Here is a 9,634-nt window from a genome sequence, read left to right on the forward strand (position 1 = left end):
TCCCCTGATCCCCCTGCGGCTCTGTGTGTGACAGGGGGCGGTGCCCCAACTCCCCCTATTGGCCCTACTCTGTGCATGACAGGGGGGAGCTCCCCAACCCCCTGATCGACCCTGCTGTGTGTGTGACAGGGTACGAAGCCCCAACCCCCTGATTGGCCCTGCTCTGTGCGTGACAGGGGGTGGCGCCGCAACCTCCCCATCGACCCTGCCTTGAGTGTGACAGGGGGTGGTGCCCCAACCCCCCAATCGGCCCTACCCTGAGCGTGACTGAGGGTGGCATCGCAACCTCCCAATCCGCCCTGCTCTGTGCATGACAGGGGGCGGCGCCCCAACTCCCCAATCGGCCCTGCTCTGAGCCTGACCAGGGGCTGCACCTAGGGATTGGGCCGGCCCTCTGCCACCCAGGAGCAGGCCTAAGCCAGCAGGTTGTTATCTCCCGAGGGGTCCCAGACTGCGAGAGGGCACAGGCCGGGCTGAGGGACCCCCCCTCCCCCCCGAGTGCACAAATTTTTGTGTATATATATAAAAGCCTAAGCGACCTTTACAACCAGTTGACAGAACGACTGGTTGACCAGTCACTATGACGACACACTGACCACCAGGGAGCAGATGCTCAATGCAGGAGCTGACCCCTGGTGGTCAGTGTGCTCCCACAGCCAACCTCCTGCAGCTGACCAACCTCCCGTGGTCCCTCTCCCCTACCCCCAGACAACCAGCCCTGATCACCCCGATCAGGAGTGGGCAAGATGGCCCTGATCAGCCCCGATCACTGGCCAGGCCAAGTAACTCCACCTGTGCACAAATTCATGCACTGGGTCTCTAGTCTCTAATAAAAGAATGTGCCTTAGGTGAATTTTTAAAGTTTTTTAGATAAAATAAATGTTATAACTTAGTTAAAAGTGTGCTCTAGGCAATTGGTTGAACAATTAACCAGAAGCATTATAGCTTAGTAGTCTCTTTACATAAGCAACTGCTCAAAGGCCAAACATTCTATTCTGAAGAGGAGAACAAGGTTCCCCTAATTCTTTCCCCAATGGGGCAGTGGCAGTTTACTATCAACCTTTCCTGTACAGCTCCCAGGAAGAATACACACTTACTGCTTATATTTAGAGCATGGTTTATATTTTTCTTGAATTACTTTTTTTTGTTCACATATTTTATTTTCTCAGTGAGTGAAAGAATAGGTAAACCATCACATTCTTTTCTCTTTTTTCCTTAAATTAGATCTCAGAGCACATTTCTCAAGTGCAATTGAAATTAACCAAATTCAAAATAGAAGATAGTTGTTATCACTACATCACTATGTTTATGACTATTAATCCACACAGGCAGCCCTATTAGAGGCAGAGAAACTATTGAAGCCAATGGAAATTGGCCAATAAAGCACAAAATAGGACAGAGAAGCAGATGTTTAATGTGCTATGATGGACCCATGAGACAATTCTCAAAAGACACAAAGACATGGGGTCAAAATTGTTCAATAACCAAGAGGATTTTTTTTCTTGCTGGTCAATACGGGATAAGGCAAAAGTAGGTTTTCAGTTATGATAATGCAAAACACAAAGTTTATTCTTGTATTATTATTTATTAACTAGAGGCCCGGTGCACAAAAATTTGTGCACTCAGGGGGGGTCCCCCAGCCTGGTCTGTGCCCTCTCGCAGTCCAGGACCCCTCAGGGGGTGTCCACCTGCTGGGTTAGGCCCGCTCCCCAGGGGATTGGGCCTACGCTGGCAGTCAGACATCCCTCTGGCAGCCCGGGAGCCCTCTGGCAGTGGGGAGCGGGCCTAAGCCATAAGTTGGACATCCTGAGTGCTGCCGAGGAGGTGGCTTGTGGCTGAGTGAAGCTCACCTTGTGGGAGCACACTGACCACTAGGGGGCAGCTCCTGCATTGAGCGTCACCCCCTGGTGGTCAGTGCGCAGCATAGCGACCGGTCGTTCCCCCATTAGGGTCAATTTGCCCTTTTATTATATAGGATTATTGTATTATTTTCCATATAAACAACTGCAAACCTACTTTTGCCTCACCCTGTATACCCAAGATTTTTTTTAAAATATATTTTATTGATTTTTTACAGAGAGGAAGGGAGAGGGATAGAGAGTTAGAAACATCGATGAGAGAGAAACATCGATTCAGCTGCCTCTTGCACGCCCCCTACTGGGGATGTGCCCGCAACCCAGGTACATGCCCTTGACCGGAATTGAACCTGGGACCCTTCAGTCCGCAGGCTAACACTCTATCCGCTGAGCCAAACCGGTTAGAGCCCAAAAAGATTTTTGCAAAAAGAAGAAAACAGCGCTGTGTATAGTAAAAACAGTTTGTCATCAGAATACTCTCTCATTCTCAATTATCTAAATTTTCCAAGTCAACCAGCTGAAATAGAAAGTCCTAACTGGCTATAATTCATGAGCAATACCCTGAGTAATTTATGGCTTATAGTCCAAGAGTTTAAAATGGGAAGAATAAGAAATTACCCTCCCATCCAAAATGGGGGATGGAGGGCTACGGGGAGAGCTGACATCTGCACTAACAGTGGCACTATAGCCAGGCACCCACATGGTATGAAGTGTGCACATTGCCGGTTAGCGTACAATGTCAAAGGTGCAAATTCTTGAATGTAGTCAAATGTGGGAATCTGACACGTTAGCCTGCAGTTGGTATATCTCCAATCTATAGTTTCTTAGCCTGACATCTTTCATCACACTCATTAAGAAAGAGGAGGAGAGTACATGTGGTCACCAGATTCTTTTTTGTTTCGGAAAGAAAGCCGCATCCTTTCATTACCCCTTACCATCTTATTGCTCCAATTATTACTGCAACTTTGAAAAGATTCTTATTTGACATTGGCTTTTTAATCAAGAATAAACAAGACCACACACCCTCCTGAATGATACATTAAAAACATGTGTCTATTATGATAAATACCCTCACAGGAAAAAAACACTTAATGAAAACCCAAAAGCCAAACTAAGTGATGGAACGAGACTCACCTGTAGACAATTTTTCACTTTTTCTAAGGTTGGCCGTCTTCAGTCCATCAAACCCTTAATGGGCTGAATAGGATGTTGATGTGTGTGCTTTCTATCAGAATATCTCAGTCTGGTCTAGAAGGTTCTGATCTCAACTTTGCCACACCCCAAGAACTGGCAGAAAGTGGAGGCGTAAATCCTCAGAGAGGATTTTTGTAGGCATGAGGATTAATAAGTGCCCCAAGCATAGTCCACATGCAATAAATATTTGTTAGAATAAGCTGAATGAAAAGAAGTAGGTAAAAAATAAACAAGAGCAGAGCCTTCAAAGATGTCCTCAGCTGTGAAAATAAGTCAACCAACGAGACCGAGAAACAATTGCAAAAAAAGGAAGAAGGGAAAGGGGAAGGCATGGTGTCAAGAAAGTCAAAATTAAGGAATATTTAAAAGACATGGTCATGGTGTCAAATGAAAAGAAGCAATATAGGGAAATGTGATTATATCTGTTGGTGGGCAATGTGATTCAAAATGTTCTCTGAAAGGAATATGATCCTTAGAAATCTTTTGAAAATTGTTGCTGGAACTTAAAAACTGAAGCAATTTATGGTAACAACAATCAACAAAAACTATGGAAATAAAGTTAAAGCCAATTTCAAAACACTTAACGTTGTTAAGTAAGGGACAACAGAAAAATAAAGAAAAAAAATCCCTCTAATGGGAAAAAAGTCATTTGGGCTTTGATAAGCATAATGACATCATGCTGCTGCATAACATTTATTCTTTCTTCTGCTCTCTCAGAAGAAAATAAACCAGCATTTTCCCAAAGTGCAGGGACATGAAGACCTTCCCTATGAATATTTAAAAGTTGTTTTACAAAATACTAGGAGTTAACCTGGGATTCTTGGGTGTTGGGCCTCAGAAGGTCTGTGACCCCTTTATACTGCATTCCACTCCTGTTATTCATGTGTGGAAGACGGTCCATGGCTTCCATCAGATTCTCAAAGAACTTGTTACCCTATAAAAGTTAAGAACCACTGTTCTAGAGAAAGTAATACATTTGGCCACTGGAGGAAAAGGTTTAAAACACTTCTGATGGCAAGTCAGGCTGACATCTGCACATTCTTATTTATCCTTACCACTTTTCCTTCCACTCCATGGAAGTACTGCTCTCCTCATGGGCTTTCTCTGCGCTTTAAATCTCACCTCCTCCCTGTTTCTTCTCAGTCTCCTTTGCCCCATAAATATTGCAGCTCCCAGGACTCCATGTTCACTCCCTTTCTCTTCTTACTTTATATATTCTAGCTAGCTAGCTGAGCTGTATTCTATCTGGCTCTAACAAATTTCTACAGGATGGTTATACAGTCTGGAAACATAGGTGAGTACATAATGAATGATTTATTGATACTATATTAAAACACATGATAAAATATTATTATCTATGTTTTCAGAATTTATGGTCATCCTATATATATATTTATAGTTTCCAAATTAATTTCAAGCCAAAAAGTCTTTCTTGAGCTGGATGTGATTTTCAGACTGTGGACTGTCTATGGAACATCTCTACTTGGCATCCCCCAGACGCTTCTCATGACTCGTCCAACATCACCTCCTTTTGCATTCTCCATCCTAGGGAATGGTTTCCTCATTTTTAACCCACTCCTAAAGCACAAGTCTGGGAGTTTCTCTCTGCAGCTTCCAGATTTCTGAGAGTTACCCTCAGAAGCTCCCTCCTTTCACCAGTTCTCTTTTCAACTGATCACCAATTCTGTCTACTCTGCTTCATATACATTTCAAAAATCTTCCCCACCCCAGCCCATCTCCACTGATATTGTCTTATTCAAGTACTTGTCATTTCTTACCTAAACTCTTGTATTAGAGCAGGCTTCTTACCTCTTATCTCAGCTCCTTCCAAATAATACCTCTTAACCAGAATCTTCCCAAAATGCAAATCTGATTATGATCATCTACTACCTCAAATTCTTCCATTGCTCTAATTGCTGAACAATATAGCTCAGAGTCCTTGGCCTGGCATACAAGGCCTTCATCTTCTACCTTCTCACCTTCATCTATTTGGTGCTGCAGCCACACCCACTAACTTGACTTTCTTCAAACATGCCTTTGATGCCATTGCTTGGATTTCCACCGGTGATGAGCTTCTATTAATCCTTCAAGGCTCAGCCCCAAATTCCCTGGAACTATCCCTTTACCAGTGGGGCTGGGACTCTCAGCGGTTATCAGGATTAGGAACCAGGCACAGGGAAACAAGGTATTTTGTTTCAATATCCAGGTTAAGGGGAGCTTGGTGTCAGGGACATAGCTAAACTGGGAGCAAAGCCAAATGCAGAGTTGTAGCAGCAATGACTTGAGGTTAAGTCATGGGAGTATTAGGCTACAGCCCCTGAAAGTACCACCAAGGACTTGATCCAGAGTTTGAGGTAGAGACTGAGATGTCATCTTAGCATAAGGAGGAGTGTTGTGGCCAGGGAGTTGGGCAGCCTCTGACAATGTCTGTGAGATAATGAATTTAGAGAACTTCAATATACTCATGAGTGAAGGCCCAATTTTATATCTTTTAATAAGATTCTTTTCTGTTGGCACTTTTTCTAATAAAAACTTAGTCAATTTTACTAGGAAAAAAAACACAAAAAGAGTTTTGAGGCTAAATTAAAGTTTTTAAATGACGCTTAAATGCAACTTCCTTCTTTTATAGATGAAGAAATTGAGGACTACAGAAGTTAAACAAAATTTCAAATACCATACCTCTAGTTGGTGGCAGCCAATTGATGATATAATAGGAAACTAAGTTTGAAAAAAAAAAGGAACACATTCTCTAGGAGTTTTCAATCTACAACAGAAAATCAATGTCCCAATGGCCATGATCATAAAACCCACAGAGTAGTATAAAAAATATTAAATAAAGACATGGCTTAATAGGTACATACATTTGTACAGATCAAAGTCAACATTTTCAGCTTTTTTAAAAATATATTTTATTGATTTTTTACAGAGAGGAAGGGAGAGAGATAGAGAGCCAGAAACATTGATGAGAGAGAAACATCGATCAGCTGCCTCCTGCACATCTCCTACTGGGGATGTGCCCGCAACCAAGGTACATGCCCTTGACCAGAATCGAACCCGGGACCCTTCAGTCCGAAGGCCGACGCTCTATCCACTTGAGCCAAACCGGTTTCGGCCATTTTCAGCTTTATACATTAAAAAGAAATCTTAAAAACAATGTGACCAGTGGTTCTATCTTTATAAAACTAAAAAATTATTTGAGCTGAGCAGACCAGTGAGGGTGCAGTCAAGAAAATAAAAGTCATTCTGTATCTTTGAAACAAAATTAAATTGGAACAGAGAATTGGTTACATAGATAATGGAAAAGCTGAGAATCCAAACAAAGAATGGTGAGACTTCCCCAAGATGAGCAAAAGCAGGAAGGCACCACCGCTCCTTGTGCTAGAGGGCCAGCTGGAGAAGGTGGTATTCCCAGAGCCCATCTAGTGGAAGCTGGGTCGAGAGAGGAAAAGGCTGCCCAGTGGGACCTAAAATTCCAGAGGAGATTCAGTCACTACTTCCAAAAAACCACAGAAGACTTTCTTTCAGGGTAAGGGATAGTAGAGTTAAATTAGGAAGTGATTCTTCCCCAACTCCACCCCATCTCTCTCTTTCTGATTTTTGCTTGCAATCTGATTCATCATCCTCACCCCCAGAGGCAGCTCTGAGAGAAGAGAAATTTTCCAAAGGAAGGAAGCAGTCCAACACTGCTGATCTGAGCCAACTGCCCATTTCCTTTGGGGTTAGAATTAAGGCAGGAGGAGTGAGCCATCACAGGACAAAGGGACCCAGAGAAGCGTGCTTCCTGAGCATGATGAAAACACCGAGGTTACAGATGATGACTAACTGCAGTCAAATCACCTTCCAAGTTCTACTTTGCTTAATTAATCCTTTCTTCACTCTCTGACATATAGGGGACTCTTAAAGGAGCATTGTAAACCTACACAGTCAATTGCCTTCTTCAAGCCAGCAATAGCATCTTCCAGAAAGGACAGGAAACAGAGAAGTCAACTCTGCTCCACCGGTGAGATGTTTCTGGAAACCCACCATTTTTCATATATATTCCTTGAGAGCTGGGGAATAATACCAGAGAGGGTCTCTAGCCTGGAGTTAATCATTTGGGGGAAATATGCAACAAGGAGTCATTGATCCTCACTCTCAAGGTCACCCTGACATGTGGAGGCTCTCCAGAATCCCAGAACCCGATTCATTCCAGCACATTGCTTTGTTATGGTGTCAGCTGTCAGTGGGCCAGGTGATAGAAGTCGAGCCACCTCGGAGCCAGACAAGCCGGAGGACACAGATGTTGGAATTTAAATGTGTTCCTTCTTCCTTCCAATTCATACTCCCACCTGGATATCCAGGACGCCCTTAACACATCCCTTTCTCCTCGTTTATTCCTGTTTTCCATTCATCAATTCCTTTAATAAACATTTATTGATTACTTACTATGTGTCAAGCACTGGGGACAGAGCGGAGAACAAAACAAGCAAAAATCCCTGTCCTCATGGGGTAATAAACAAGTAAAATATATAGTTTGTCCAATGCTCACATGGAATTATAGAAAAAATAATATAATAGAAAAAAAAGCCACATGTCTTCTGAGGGTAGGAGCATGGAAGTTTATGGAAAGGCGTCCAGAACTTGGCGCACGCGCGGCAGGGAGGCTGGGCCCTCGCCTGCTCAAAGCCTCGCGAGACTTGGGGCGGCTTCTTTCTGGGCGCGGCCGGCCGGGCCGGGGGTCCGGGTGTCGCGATGGCGTCCGCAGCGGCTCGCCGGCTGGTGTTGGCATCTGTCCATCATGGGGCTCTTCGGAGGGGACCGAGCTTGAAGAAAGATGGCGATATCGCCGCCGGACGGGGCGGCGCGGGTCGGAGCCTGGCACCGTCGAGGTCCGTCATCACTACTCGCAGCGGCGCCATTTTGCCAAAACCGGTGAGAACGCCCTTCGGCCTTCTCCGCGTGCTCTGCACTGTGATCCCCTTCCTCTACGTCGGGACGCTCATCAGCAAGAACATTGCCGCTCTCCTCGAGGAGCATGACATTTCTGTCCCAGAGGACGATGATGATGACTTAACAAACAGGTCATGAAGTTCAGGAAGGAGAAAGCCCTGACTGAGTCAAGAAATGGGGGGATAAGGACACACACGTAATGCCCTAGTCAATAAAGAAAAAAAGAAAAGAAAAAAATGGTGATGCTAGCTAACCCTTTGTCCCAGGCTCTGGGAGGTTCCCCGAGATGCGCAATCCACTGAGAATAAACATGACAAATATGAAAAAAAGAAAGGTGTCCAAGAAAGACCTTTTTGTAAGGATGACCTTTGAAGCAAAGACCTGAAGCAAGCGTGTGGGAAGAGCCTTCCAGGCAGAGGAAATGGCAAATACAAAGGTCAGGGGCTGGACCACTCCTGAGGACATGATCCAGGACCAGCAAGAAGCCCATGGTTGTTAGAGTGACGTGAGTACGGGGAATAAACTGTCGGAGTAGGAGATGAGCTCAGAGATGTGAGAGAGAAGATTCTGTAGCTCGGACATGTACTCTGAGTCAGATGGAGAATGAGTGGAGCAGAAGAGTAACATGACCTGACTTACTTTTTTAAAAGGATCTCTCTGTCCATTGGATGGAAATTAAAATGTAGAGAGCACAGGGCAAAGCAAGGAAGCCACCAGCAGTAATCCTGGGGAGGGAGAACAGTGGAGGTGATGGTAGTAGGATTCTGAATATCATCTAGATATATTTTTTAAGATCCTCCAAGGTATGAATTTGTGGCCACTCATCCTCTTTCCTTGAGTCTTTGGGATAAATCTATGGTTTCCATTAATCTAGGGTACAGAAACCTGGGGGAGTAGTAAAGAGCTCAGTTACCCAAGCTCGGGTTAGTCATTGATTTAAAGAATCTGTGAGTGGGGAATAAGTATAACAAAGTCAACAGTCCCAAGAGAGTCGCAGCAGCTGACTATACATTTCTATTCACGTATGTACTGCTTGTTACAGCAACCACTACCTATACAAGGATTGAAATTCTAAGTGGATGATAAATATCAACATAAGATAAACTAACTGAGGGAAATGGAGCTAAGTTAAGGCTGCATAAATCTACGGTGTTTAGTACTGCTGAAAGACAAAATGATCAGAAACTTCCACCTGAGGATTCAGAGAGAAAAAATGGCTAGATTTGCTGAAAGGCTCAGTAAATGTTTGGAGAACTGAATCCCTATAGAACTTTGTGTATACCCTGGCTGGGTAGCTCAGTAGGTTAGAGCATCATCCAAATACACTAAGGTTGCAGGTTCAATCACTGGGGTCAGGTCACATACAAGAATCAACCATTAAATGCATAAATAAGTGGAACAACAAATCGATTTCCCTCCCTCCTTTCTTTCCTCTCTAATATCAATAAATAAAAATTAAAAAAATAACTTTGTATATAACTTGGGATGAAGTTAAACTTGGAAATCACCTGGAAACTTGTTAGAAATGCAGAATCTCAGGCCAACTCCAGACCTACTGGATCAGAATCAGCAATTTAATAAAGACTCCAAGTAATTTGTTTGTGAACTGAAGTTTGAGAAGCGCTCATGTGGGTTTTTTGCTCTTAAAAGCATCA

General features: G+C 43.8%; 1 pseudogene; it reads left to right on the forward strand.

The window, feature by feature from the left end:
• The first annotated feature begins 7,781 nt into the window (after positions 1-7,781).
• Positions 7,782-8,117, forward strand: LOC102419114 (annotated as a pseudogene).
• Positions 8,118-9,634: the final 1,517 nt, after the last annotated feature.

The sequence above is a fragment of the Myotis lucifugus genome, unplaced genomic scaffold (assembly GCF_000147115.1).
Source record: "Myotis lucifugus unplaced genomic scaffold, Myoluc2.0 scaffold_191, whole genome shotgun sequence".
Classification (NCBI taxonomy): domain Eukaryota; kingdom Metazoa; phylum Chordata; class Mammalia; order Chiroptera; family Vespertilionidae; genus Myotis; species Myotis lucifugus.